Raw genomic sequence first — 14,179 nt, forward strand, 5'->3', positions numbered from 1 at the left:
AAAGAATAAAAAAGAAAAAACTATCTTTTCATACTTTAAGATACAGTGAAAGTTATTAGAGCACTTATAAGCTTTCATCTACATTGATCATTTCAGACCTGAGTGCTAAAAGTTAATTTTACTTCTCTCTCCCTACTGTTTACATCTACCATAAGCAAATGATAATACTTTCAGTAAAGAGAAAATATACTATATCCAAAGGCTGAATCATTAATATTTCATTTGGACAATTTCAGAAAAAAATGAACTTAATGTTTTTACATTAGTATATCTTATTTTCAACCCATCTAGGGCTGAAGTCTAGGCCAAACCTCAAAAAGTCTGTCATAATTGACTATATGGGCTGCTCTCTCAGGGTTAATGTCAAAGTAGATTCCCAAAGTAAAATTTTCTTCTCTTTTGTAATAGCTTTTTTCTATTGAAAATGAATTATTGTGTAACTAAGATAGAAATTGATCACAGTTAGAAAGAATGCCTGGGTGAGGACCGGTACCGTGATGTTTTCTTAGCAGTACAGGAAAATTCACATTTGACATGCTCAAAAAATGACATTAATTGAAGTGTTCTCTTCATTTATCCATATTTGTCTGTTGTGTAATTTCATGCGGTTGATGAATGATCAGTCAATGTCAACAGGAAAGAAAGATTATTAGCATTATATATGAATTGAGCCAAAGCTAATTATGTTGGAATGAAAAACTCAGATATTTTAATATTTTCAAAGTTGAGTATAAAATGAACAAAAATCTCCAGATAAAGGGAAATAATTATACACATATCTATTCCTGCTCTTTTTCTTAAAGTGATTTTCTTTTTTCTTTTCTTCCCCCCCCCAGAGAGAGAAGTATGTGAGCAATGTGGGGGGAGGGGCAGAAGGAGAGAGAGAATCTCAAGCAGACTCCATGCTGAGTGCAGAGCCTAATGTGGGGCTGGATCTTACAACCATGAGATCATGACCTGAGCTAAAATCAAGAGTGGTCACTTAACCAATTGAGCCACCCAGGTGTCCCCCCTAGGTTGATTTAAAAAAAAAAATTAAACAGAAAAAGGAAAATTAGAGAAAATTCAGTCTTCAGTAAAAAGACAGTGATAACTATAAAAGTTATGAAAAAAACTGTTAGCAGTTTTTTTGAAACTGGGGCAAAGTTTTGTAGATGACTAGAGAAGACACGTATTTTCACAGACATTGATTATAAGTATATGTGGGATGTTACTTGAGAGCCCAACTATCAAAGTCTCATATGAACCAATCAGATCCCCAACCCAGGACCATGTGGAGTATCTCCATCACTTTTCACACTGCAGAATGGCAAATGAGGAACAGTTTGCAGCAGATAATATGGACTGCTTCCTCAATGACCATTTTTTACTTTCATAGCTTTTTGAAAAATGTTTAAGGATTCTGAAAGAGAGCTAGATATATGTACATATTCCTAATTGGCAATTGTGAAATCCCATCAGCTAAGGATCAATAAATTCCAAATCCACCTAACACTTTTTAATATTTTGGAATTCATTTTCATTTAGAGATACTTAAGAGTCAATGGCAAACATGGTAAGAATGTGTTCTCAGCCAACAGGGTTAGCTATCTAAGCTCTAGTAAAGAAAATACACACATATCAACACATGAGAAACATAAGTTAAGTGAGTAAAATAAACAAGTAAATGATTAAAATAAAAACAAAATAGCTTGCAAGCAAAGATTGGTTTAAATTCCCAAAGAGATAATGGTCAATTCCAAAAACCACCTTTGAGTTTTGAAAGCAGGAGGCATTCCAGCTCCTGCTTTCTAAAACTGGTTTCTTTCTTATTAATACACCTTGGCAGTTTTCTAGGGTTTTGAGGATTCCATTACACACTTAGGGATGTGGGGCTTATGATCTGTTCTTCTAATGCATATTGAATTTTTTACCTTGGACTCCAAACTATTTCTAACATGTTAAAGGTAATCTCTAACTCCTTCCTTCAATATCATATGGCTCTCACTCTCATTTCATTCAGGTTTAAACTCATTCTACACAACATTAAAAGAACTTACCTTATCATATTACATAAATGAATAATCATCACACTTTTCTTTTACCCTATTTAATATTTTTCATAGAATAGTTCTGACAATAATTCTATTTATACATGTAAGTTTTATGGGATTGGGATCTTTGTCTTATTTATAGATGTATCACAAGCACTATTTATCTCTTCCCTAGAAAATTATTTTAAGTAGAGGCAGTAATATGTAAGATTCAGTTATAACAAAAATATATTTGGTAAAGAATCTGACATAATAAAATATTGATTAGAAAAAGACCTTGAGCATATTATAGAACAGAAAATGATAAAATTATTCTGTGATGGAGTGACTTCAATTTTACAAAAAATAAACAGGTGCCCATCAGAGAAAAAATTGCTAAAAGAAAACATCTTTGATATAATTTATCAGGAAGACAAAGATAAATACTGGAAAGACTATAGGAGAATGTACCTCAAAAGAACGAGGTAAGACTTTTTTATAAAGGATTAAGCGCATTTATATGATATTCTTGAATAAGTTAGTTCACTTTGTGCTGCCAGTCAATTAGTTAACTTTATGCTGTCAGTTAATTCTTGATTATTCATGTTATTATAAGAATTCATCAGCACGTAGGGTGGCTGGGTGGCTCAGTCAGTTAAACATCTGAATCTTGGTTTTGTCTCAGGATATTGAGATTAAGCCCTGAGTTAGGCTCTGTGCTCAATGCAGAGTCTGCAGGTCTCTCTCTCTCTCTTTCTCTGGAATGAATAAATAATTAAAATCTTTTTTTTTTTTTAAGAATATATGAGCACACAAAGGCAAAGTTAAATGTGGTAGTAACTGTGATTATAACTGATGCACAGAGTGAGTGAAAGGAAGTTATCCCATCTTGAGTAATGGAGCTGAAATAATTGACCACTCAAATGGTCAAGAGTGGCTTAGAGAAAATTCTCAATCTTCAGTCTTCCTCTTTTAGACATGGATAATCAGAAGTCGAGTCACGAAAATAGATATTCTAATACTTACATTTTAATTCATATAAAAATAATTAAATGCTCTTCTGTGCCAGGCATAATTATGGGTGAGAAGATGGTCTACAGCTCCCACTGGCATTAGAGTCTAGTGAGTACAAGAAGCAGTTAGGTAATTACTCAAATAATTGTTAGAGTCATTCTAAGATGCTAACCACCAAGGTTTATCCCAATATATTTCTCACTGAAGTTGATAAAGAGGTACATTCATTTCAACAAGTATTCTAAAATCTGTTTTCTATATGTATTATTTACATTTTGAACACATCCAAAGCAACTAATATTCAATAAAACCATTCTAGGTGAAATGAGTATATTAATTAGAGGACAAGATGAAAGAAAGAAAAAAAGTTATCTCAAGAAAAGTTAATGAACTAATTTTATAAAGAGGGAAAAACTGCATTACATTGTATGTGCTTTTTCTAATTTATGGAAGTGGTGATAGACACATTATTTCTATTTATGATATATTTCTGTAATGTGATAGACACATTATATCTATTTCATTAGATATTAATGTGGGCATTTTGTGAAAAGCTTTTTTCTGATTGCTTTTCATTTTTATTTTTAAACACAGCCAGTTTCTAAAGAGAGCTCTGAGGTCACCAACTCATGGTGCATATATTTATAAATTATTCTAGACTATTTAATACCTATTAAATTATTAAAATATATAAATTTAATCCAAAGTATTTTATTAACAAAATGAAATTAATATTTTAACACAATTATTGACTATAATATCAGATTAAATCATATTGGAAGGGCTTACTTTTCTCTTAATCATATCGTAAACATACACCATTGATCAGTTTTCCAAAGTTGTCAGTTATATCTGTTCTATTTCATTGTCTTGACTATCACAGAAGCATATTTGATGGTATTTTATCTTAAATAACTATCTTTGATGCCATGCCCCCACAAACATCCTAAGGCATAACCAAGTTCTACTATCTGGAGAAGCAAGCCTAGGAGCAGAGTAGGGGAAGTTTGCACCATCGGTTTAAAGAAAGCTTAATGTAAAAAGATTGTTTTTGATCTTGATTTCAACTGCGTATTCAACACCACTTCACTATAGTCTTAGCAATGATCATTTCAAAATATTACATTTAAAACAGGCTTGGAGATAAAGCAATCATGTGTGATATTTACACATATGTGCACACTTTGTGCATATATATGTGTTATGCACTTTTCAGCAAGTATGCTGCATTTCAATGAATAGTTTATTTAAAAATGAGGAATCAACTGTATCTAAGGCATGAAGGTAAAAACTAAGAATAAAATAAAATGAAGGGGATAAATCAAGAGATAGGAAATTTATAAATTTTATCTGTGTTCATAATAAAGCATTAAGGATAATGTCTGAGTTTATATAAAATATAGTTAACAAATTTAAATATTAGAAAATATGAGTCTGCTTAATTTTAAATTTATAATAAAATCACAAAATTAAGGAAAAAAAACTGCAATGGGAAACATTTAAAGAAGACAGAACTTGAACAGATAACATAATAAAATAATAATCATAGAAAATAGAAAATTAATATTAGACATATCTATCATATTTATGTATGGATGTGGTTATGGTCTACACTCACATATTTAATGACAAGTGACTATCTGATTTAATAATAAAGTTAACTGTGACATTAAGATATATAAAAGAGATCTAAAATAAAAGGATTTAGATCTACTGAAGAAAAGAAAAAATAGAAAAGATACATCATGCAATGGTTAACAAAAATCAGTTATCAGGAACCAAAATCTCCTGATAACTGGAGAAATTTAAATGCAGCTAGAAATTATTCAAGAATATATATTAATATATTTCTAAATGCTAAAAGATCAAATTCATAATAAAGATATACCAAATAAGAAGTTATGCTTTAAATAATTTACTACCAACATTTACAATAAAAACATACAGAAAATATGAAGAAAATTGAAATAAATAACAAAGCCACATATTGCATTGACTGGTAAAAAAATAAGGGTTTCAGAAATGAAGGATCGTAATTCATTGGGTTATAGAGGGGCGCTTGTACTATCTTGGCACAGGAGTCCTTTTTATGGCATGAACCAGACTACTGGCTTGCTTAAAGTCTTTTCCTAAGATTCACCTCTTTAAGTAATCAAACTTATCTCACTGTCTTCTCCCACCACAAACAACTGCCCTCCCTGCCCCACCAAAAAAGACCTCCTAAAATCCTCTTGCTCTCTCCTAAATAGTAATTGTCAAGGTAATTCAATTACTTGAATGACAAAAATCTGCATTTAAGAAAACAACATTCTAACTGGCAAAAGTAAATGTAGGCTACAACATAGAAAATATATGCAACACGACATATGTGACATAAAATCAAGAGTGGACTTTTATTTTCCTTATTGGGGGTCTAAGAAACATGACTAAAGCAATATTATTTTAATTGAACCTTGAAAAAATATGCTGTAGCAGGGTTGTACACTTATTACAAAGTAATTATGGAAAACAAAATTCATACTAAATAATGCAAAGTATTATGTGATTCATAACAGATATATGAGTGCTGATAAACCACAAAATTAAAACATAATTACATCTTTATATCTGACCAATAATGAAAATCTTACCAAGCTATACAACATAAATAAAAGGTTATAGTCAGGGTCAATGAATTCCATTCCAAATATCTCGCAAATGTTATACAGCAAAAAGTCATTCAACATTTACATAAAAATGTCCAATTCAAAAGACAATAGGCATCTTAACCCATTATTGTTTAGTTCCATCTTATTTATAATGAAAATTTTCTTAGCTTTGCACTTTGAAACAACATAGGGTTAATCTACTCTTCCTATCTCATAGGTTATGTGTGTCCCCACGCTTCCAGTTAGTGCAATAACCAATGACTATCGGTGGAAGGAAGGAAGAAATAGCAGCTCAGTGTTTAAATAGTTTTCACATAGCATAACAAATAGCATGGAGGACAAGGGGAGATGGAGAGGAGAAGGGAGTTGAGGGAAATTGGAAGGGGAGGTGAACCACGAGAGACTATGGACTCTGAAAAACGATCTGAGAATTTTGAAGGGGTGGGGGGTGGGAGGTTGGGGGCACCAGGTGGTGGGTATTGTAGAGGGCACGGATTGCATGGAGCACTGGGTGTGGTGCAAAAATAATGAATACTGTTATGCTGAAAAAATAAAAAAATTAAAAATAGAAAAAAATAAAAATAAAAAAATAAATAGTTTTCACACGTCATCTTGAACTTTGTCATGTTGAACATGTAGTTATTTGGGATGATATCTGTGTTAGATTTCCCACCTCTTACCATTTGCATTATTAACTTCTGAACGCTGTTTAGGCCTGAAATTCGTAATTTTTATGGAGTATTTACTATAAACTCTGGACGATGTTAAATTCAGTACTTTAAAGATAAATAGCATGTATCCAATTAATGAACAAAATCCTCCTGGGGTTGTCCTATTCAACATGGATTGCTGCTAGGTGATTATTTCCTCTGATGTTATTTATACCACATTAATGCAAATAAGATTATGTCTGCTATTTTAGAGTCTACATTAAATGATTGACCCATTAAACTTTCCAACAACTGACATCAGCATATCTTGACATCATTTTCCACTGTTTCATTGTTAATTGTATTTCTCATCTATTACTCCTGTAATCTCTTGTTTTAAAACATATATTTAAGACTTCAACTAATCTGTACTAAATTTTAAAGATTTTATCCAGTATATTTTTGAAACATTTTTATACCCAATTCTGTAAGGCTAATATCTTAATAATATTATTTATCCTTTCTAGTTTTGTTACCAAAAAAAAAAACAAAACAAAACAAAAAAGGATTATGTATGCATTAAATGCCTTCATTCGAACAACAGTAAGTTTCAGAATTAGTGAAAATATAAACCTTTGATATTCCACTCAATATCCACATCTATTTTAATAAATAATATTAATGATTGAATAATGTGCAGTGTTAGTAACAACAATTTATAACCATTAATTTAGCTATACTTACAAAACTTAGATAAATAAGGATTTCAACATACTTTAGTTTTTGTTATTAAATATATGCAAGAAACTTGCAATTTCTCATTGATATTTTGTACAGTATGCTAGTTTTCTAAAATCTATTGTAAAACTTGGCCCTGCTTTAAGAATCCTTGTCAAAAAATGCTAACATCTAATTTATCATGATGTTGGTGTCAAATGTTCATTTTTTCTTATTCAAGTTAGTTTTTTTGTTGTTGTTTCTTTTTATGACCGATGAGGGTTTTGTTTGTTTGCTTGTTTGTTTGTCTTAAACATCTAATGTTATTATGTTCGGACATCTTGAGTTTATTTAAACATTTTAGATTAGCAGGCAGTTACCTTGTTCACGTTTAGCATATTAATCTTGGCCTACATTTGGGCTGTGGTTACAATGGCAGTTTAATTTTCAGAACCTTGGTAGTGTTACTTTGGTCTACCTAGCTCATCTGGTGCTACTGGAGTCCCCATTGGTCCTTAATGATGTTGTCTGAGAGGACAGAAGAGGTTTCCTCTGGTTGAGTGTTTCTAAGTGGGGATGGTAGTGGTGGGGTCTCCTTCCACATATCCAACCCACCCATCCCAAACAGCGCTAGTGGTGTGTCTTGAGCATTAGGGGAGTGAGTCAGAAAGGCTGGAACAAAGAGGCCTCCTAGACCAGGCCATTTACTGTAGCTGGATCTTTCCTGACTTCTACACACCTGCCTCTGCATCTTTCAGTAGAAAAGAGGAGTCTCAGACACAGAAGAGAAAGTGAGCACTTTCTTTGGCTGCTTATTGTTGGTAGGGCTCCCAACTGAAGCTGCTTATTAAGGTATCAGTCAAGCTAGGCTCCCCTATGTTTTCAGGGTTGATTCTGAAAGGGAATAAACGGAAATGGAATAACTTCCATTATCTAAGCTGCCTTCTGTTAAGAGTCAGAAAACACTGGATCTGGGTGGTCTTCCTGTTTCGAGGATGGGGGTGAACACAACATGCTCTCCTGTGGTGCCATTTCTCTGGCACTGTGTCTCAAATCAGTCTGCATTCTCCTATCTAACCTTTCAGATTTCTCCTTTAGTTACTATTGTACCTTCAGGATCTATAGATTTGCTTAACGGGGAAGTGTAGGGAAAAATAAATCTGTACTATCTTCTACAGACTAGGAGCCCTTGGTAATACATAATTTTACACAATCTGTTAGTAAATAAAATTTTCCTTAACAAGACTCAAGAAAGAACCAAACTTTGCTTTGTTGATTAACTAAAGTGAATTAAAATGAAGGATTTCTGTTTTTCAAAAACACTATGTAGATGATAAATAGGGAAAATCACAGAAAGGGGGAAAAATGTTCATATTTGATATCGAGTATGTTTCCAACATATAATTTTCATCCAGAATATATTATCAACTTTGTAAATAAATGAAGAACGATCAAAGAAAAAAAACTAATTGAGGAAAAAAAATGGCAAAAATCGCAATCACTTGGCAAAAAAAGTCTGTACTGTCTTACCAAACTGACAATAATATTTGCTCTTTATCATCAGATATCTTGGGATATCTGTGATTTTGAAATCACAATGAGTTATCTCTAGAAACCTAGAGGAATAGAAAAATTAAAAAACTAAAAATTCCCAGTCTTGTTGAAAATGTATGAACTTTAAACATTCTCAATGAACATTAATAATGGTAAAATCACTTTGGAGTTTGGCTGTATGAAAGAGTTTTTCATATTAATAAATTAATAAAACAACACATACTTCTACTTTATAACTCAGCAATTCTATTCTTAGATGTGTGTATATTTATGAGTGTGTGTATGTGTGTGTGTGTGTGTGTGTGTGTGTATACAGAGAAATTATGTATATGCAAAGAAAATAAAAAAATAAAAACAAACCAGGACCAAAGAAGACAAACTAAATATTCACAATTGACAAAACCTAGAACTAACTAAAATATTCATGAGCAGTAGAAAGGATAAATTAATTGTAGTATATTAAAATAATGAAATACTTTATAGAAATCTAAAAAATATATTGATATGTACATTCAGATAGATGAATTTCACAGACATAGATATGACCAAGGGAAACCATGTACAAAAGAATATTTGATTCAATTTATGTGAAATACAAGAAAAAATAACTATAATCTATGCTAATAGAAGATGGAAGAATAGTTAATTCTGGGTGGTAGATATCTGCGATAAAGTACAACAATGGAATCTTCCAGTGTCCTGGAAACATTTAACATTCTCTATCTTTATCTGGTAGTCTTTTTCCAGATTATAATTATATTAAACTAATTAAATCATTGGAATTAATTAAGACAGTTCATTTCTTGTATGCAATTTAAATTAACTAGATTAAAATTCATTCTATGATCAAATACTTAATAGAAATAACATTTCTGTTTATAGTCATAATTAATAACCAGACTTTTATTTTTGATAAACCAGAGAATGGATGAATAACAGACATCATTATAATTATTACTGCAAAGTAGTAGAAAAAACATTTTGAACTCTTAATCAGGTAAGATTAGGAATAGAATATTTTTTTAAAGATTTTATTTATTTATTTTTCAGAAAGAGAGTAACAGAGAGTAAGAGCCAAGTGAGAAGACAAGCAGGGGGAGTGGTAGGCAGAGGGAGAAGCAAGCTCCCTGCTGAGCAAGGAGCCTGATGTGGGGCTTGATCCCAGGACCTGGGATCATGATCTGAGCTGAAGGCAGATGTTCAACTGATTGAGCCACCCGGGTGTCCCAGGAACAGAATTTTTAAATGTTAATCATCTTCCAAAATAGTCGCTTTACATTCATTTGTTATAATTATTAAATTTAAATGTCTATAGTTATTATTTTCTGAGATTTCAAACCAGGAAACTGTAGTAATTTGAATTTAATTAAATAAATACTATTGAGTGCTCAAATGTTGTTTAACTGCAGAACACTTGATTCTCATTTACCTTTCTGTACTTTGCTGCTCAAGCTTTTTTATCAGTCATAAAATGTTTCCCTAGCCCTCCTGCTCGCTAATACATGAAAAGCTTTATGGTAATTAATTTTTTTCTTTGACAAGCTAGCTCAATGATGCATTTCCAATATATTAATTACTGTTATGATGAGGTTTGCAATGAAAGTTGAATACAGTTATTCTCTATTGGTTAAATCAAATCAACTAAGAAATAAATGATCAATCTAGTCTATTATTATTAAGATAAAAAATATGATTATTAAGCCTAAGAGTCTTTGGATATTATCTAGCCATATTCTAGATATAAGAAATTTGTTATAAATGTTGGAAGTACATTCCAAAACATTTTTCTTGTTTAAAATTTATCTTTCTATTTATGTGGTATAAGAAGCTATATAATATAATAACATTATTTTTCTTTGGGTCTTTTTTTTTCCATGTATAAATATGAGTTTCCTCTATATATTTATATAAACATTTATTCCTCTTGTAATTCTGTACTTTAATTATAGTTAACTATTCTACATGGATAGAGCTAGAGAGTATAATGCTAAGTGAAATATGTCAGAGAAACACAAATACCATGTGATTTTACTCATTTATGGATTTAAGAAACAGAACAAAGGAGCAAAGGGAAAAAGAGAGAAATACAAACTAATAAACAAACTCTTAACTACAGAGAGCAAACTGATAGTTGCTGGGGAGGAGTTGGGTGGGGGTTGGATTAAATAGGTGATGGGTATTAAAGAGGACACTTGTGATGAGCGCCAGGTGATGGACGGAATTGCTGAATCAACATACTGTATACCTGAAACTAATATAACACTGTGTGTTGACTAACTGGAATTAAAATAAAAAACTTAAAAAAATAAATATTTCATCCAGATCCAAATAAATAAACATTAGAAAATAAATGTTTTTAAGCATAAGCAATAGGCTGGATATTGCTTTTCTTCTACTCGCACTAAAGACGTTGGGTAATCTATACCTTTGTAGGTTTGAAATTACACTTTATTATGTACTAAATTCCCATGTATTTCTGAGTCTAGTTTGAATTACTTTTTATTTTGATTTGTTGCTCTATTTCTGCAAATGTACAGCATTCTGGATATTATCTGTAAATATCTGCTAAGAAAATGTCACTCTGTCACATTGAAGTATTTGTCCAATCTCCTCTTACTTTTTCATTGCCTAAATGAATTGTAGCCATATTTTCCTCAACTTTCAAAGATTCCATTAATAGATTTAATTAAAGTCTTTTTGAATTTATAGGTTAATTTAGACAGATGAAATTTTTACAACATTGTTTTCTAATCCTAAGCAATATTGCTTTCCCTCTATTTAAGTATTTGTAAACCCTGAAGTATGGTTTTATAATTGTTCAAACACAGGTCCTGTACATTTAGTTATTTTATATTTATTCCTAGGTTATTCTCTTTTATTGCCTTCCAAATCTTATTTTCTGACATGTTATATTTTTCTATTAAGACCTATAATTAGAAAGCCTTGAAAATGGAATTAAATTTAGTGTAGACTTGTGAGTGAAATCATTGAATCTTGAAAGCAGATTGTAACTTTCTTTCCTTACATTTCTCCACTGACACTGATGTTAGCAACTTCCTCAGACCTCAGCACTTTCTCTAAGTCCCCAAAATGTTTTCTAAATGGAATTATGACTTTAAATGTTTAAGTAATGGGCTTATGGATGCTACATTTGAAATGAGTATTTTAATGAGACTGAATAACACCAATTTTATAACCCATTTGTAGCCAAATCCTTCATTCTCTTTATTATCATCACTTGTGTGTATGTGTTTATTTTCCATTTTTGGTTATTTTTATATTTTTCTCTTTATTACTCCTGAGCTATTTCTAGACAGTTTTGAAAAGGGAGATGATAATCTAAGAGGTAGTATCACTGAAGGCAAATTACATTAAATAGTATTTGTCCTTACAAAATTATTCCTGTGTTCATACCCAAGCTTTAATGACATTTGCAGAAATTTCATTAATGGGCTGCAGTCAAGATGCTGAAACTTACTGATATTGACTAGAACTAATGTTGGACCCAAAGCCAGCACACACACATAAAATAGTTCCTAGTTTTTCATTTGCAATTTGCAAACTCACGATAGGCAGACCAATTGCTTGTGTGGTAGGCTGAATAAGGCTCTTCCTTCCCATAACCCAATACCCACAAATATACACATGTCCTAGTCCCCAGTCCTGGGAATCCTACCTTATATGGCAAAAAGGACTTTTTATGTGTGATTATAGCTCTTTAGATCTGTTGTCTCAAACTATTCTGGATTATCAGGGTGACCATTATAATCACGACAATCTTTATAAAGGGCACACAAGAGAAGTCAAAGCCTAAACAGATGCTGATGTGATCATGAAAGCAGAGATTAGACTTAGTTACTGTGAAGATGAGAAAGCCACAAGTCAAGGGATGCATGATACCTGCGGAAGGTGGAAAAGGCAAGGAACATATTTTCCCTTTAAAATTCCAGAATCCTAACACCTTGACTTTAGTTGAAACTGATTTTAGTGAAACTGATTTTAGGCATCTGGCCTCTGCAATTGTAAAAGAATAAGTTCATGTCATATTAAGTCATGAGTTTTGTAGCTATTTGATAACAGGAGCAATAAGAAACTAATACAGTTTGATCAAGTGAATGTAGTCACTGATTGACTAAAGATGGCATACACATGGTTGAAGTCATGAAGTGTTTTAGTTCCAGAAATTACAAAACCACAATTTGAATCACTTGACCATTAAACTCTCTCATCTTCAGATGCAAAGAACATTACTATTATATAATACGCTTTCTTTTCCTATCAAATTTATTTATAGGCTTGTTGAAATTCCCTTGAAATTTCATATTCTACCAGATCATTCTGTCAAAATCTATATACTTTCATTTAATAATTTCTCCAAATAAGTATATGTTAGTAAGAGACTATCAAGAAAACCACTCATATACATCAAAGCAAAATAAAACAAATTATATTCATAATGATTATTCAAATATTTAAAAATTAGAATATTATCAACAAAATTTATTTTAAAATGTACACAACTGGAGGTCATACAATATTATTTTACTTTTACTTTAGAAACATGATTATTCTTCTCTTAACATTTATAGCTATAATTTTACTGGAATTGGTTTTTTATATGTGACTTGAATTAGAGGTCAAGAATCCCTTTTTTTTTTTGGTATCGACTTTTTATTTAAATTGTAGTTAGTTAACATATAATGTAATTTTGGTTTTAGGAGTAAAATTTAGTGATTCATCACTTACATATAATACCCAGTGTTCATCATAAGTGCCCTTTTTTTTTTTTTTAAAGATTTTACTTATTTGACAGAGAGAGATCACAAGTAGAGAGAGAGAGAATGAGAGAGAGGAGGAAGCAGGCTTCCTGCCCAGCAGAGAGCCCGATGTGGGACTTGATCCCAGGACCCTGAGATCATGACCTGAGCTGAAGGCAGAGGCTTAACCCACTGAGCCACCCAGGCAGCCCCACAAGTGCCCTTCTTAATACCTGTCAACAATCTAGCTCATATCTCACCCACCTCTCTCCATCAACCCTCAGTTTGCTCAGGAATCTCACTTTTAAACATGGTTACCCATTTCACTTAGTAACATTTATTGAAAAAAAAAAAAAAAGATCAGTAGCTTAGCATTGCTCAATACTGCAGTGTTATATTTAATTACAGTGTAAATAATGGGCTTCTAGATATCCACTTCTCAGTTTAAGAGAAGGAATACCATCATTAATTTGGAATCTCTTCAGATTTATCCCTAATTACAAACTTTTTTTTCCTTCTTCCTTGTATTGGTAATTCCTATGCTCAATTTTGTGTTTATTTTTTCCTTTATTTTTACTAGAAGTTATTGTATATGTTTATTTCCTTAAATATTTTTATGATTTGCAGTATATGTGATGTGATAAACTTGGGAACAGAAACTTGTAAATATTTAAAAATATTTTAAAATTAAAAGTTATATAAGGCCAGCTGGGTGGTTCAGTTGGTTAAACATCTGCCTTCGATTCAGGTCGTGATCCTGGGGTCCTGGGATCAAGCCCCACATGGGTTCCCTGCTTAGTAGCAAGTCTGCATCTCCCTCTACCTCT

The sequence above is a fragment of the Lutra lutra genome, chromosome 15, assembly GCF_902655055.1.
Source record: "Lutra lutra chromosome 15, mLutLut1.2, whole genome shotgun sequence".
Lineage (NCBI taxonomy): Eukaryota > Metazoa > Chordata > Mammalia > Carnivora > Mustelidae > Lutra > Lutra lutra.